Consider the following 994-nt stretch of genomic DNA (forward strand, 5'->3'; position numbering starts at 1 on the left):
TTTTTTTTTTTTGGTAGAGACAGAGATTCACTTTATTGCCCTTTGTTAGAGTGCTGTGGTGTCACACAGCTCACAGCAACCCCAATTCTCTTGCCTCAGCCTCTTGAGTAGCTGGGACTATAGGTGCCAATTTTTTTTGTTGCATTTTAGGCGGGGCTGGGTTTGAACCTGCGACCCTTCATATATGGCACTGCCCTGTACATTTCTTTTTTAAAGACAGAGCCTCAAGCTGTTGCCCTGGGTAGAGTGCTGTAGCATCACAGCTAACAGCAACCTCCAACTCCTGGCTTAAGCAATTCTCTTGCCTCCCAAGTAGCTGGGACTTCAGGTGCCCACCTATTTTTTAGTTGTAGTTGTCACTGTTTGGCAGGCCCAGGCTGGATTCAAACCTGTCAGCTCTGGTGCATGTAGCTGGTGCCTTAGCTGCTTAAGCTACAGGTGCTGAGCTGTGATCTATATTTCTTGACAATCACCCTGGGTAATTTCAAATTGCATAAAAACAATCCATTCCACATTCTAACTTCAGAGATTCATAATTATCATGAATTCCAATTCCAATTATTTCTTACATTAATATTTCAGTTAAGCAGCCTAAACCCACAGCTGCAACTGAATTCCACTTTCTTTTTTTTGAGACAGAGCCTCAAGCTGTCCCCCTAGGTAGAGTGCCATGGCATCACAGCTCACAGCAACCTCCAACTTCTTGGCTCAAGCAAGTCTCCTGCCTCAGCCTCTCAAGTAGCTGGGACCAAAGGCGCTTGCCACAACGCCTAGCTATTTCTTTGGTTGCAGCCACCATTGTTTGGTGGGTCCTGGCTGGATTCAAACCCGCCACCTTAGGTGTGTATGTGGCTGGCGCCTTAGCCACTTGAGCCACAGGCGCTGAGCCCTGAATTCCACCTTTTTTTTTTTGAGACGGAGCCTCAAGCTATCCCCCTGGGTAGAGTGCCATGGCATCACAGCTCACAGCAACCTCCAACTCCTGGGCTCAAGC

The sequence above is a fragment of the Otolemur garnettii genome, unplaced genomic scaffold (assembly GCF_000181295.1).
Source record: "Otolemur garnettii isolate 467f Iridium unplaced genomic scaffold, OtoGar3 scaffold00043, whole genome shotgun sequence".
NCBI classification, from domain to species: Eukaryota; Metazoa; Chordata; class Mammalia; order Primates; family Galagidae; genus Otolemur; species Otolemur garnettii.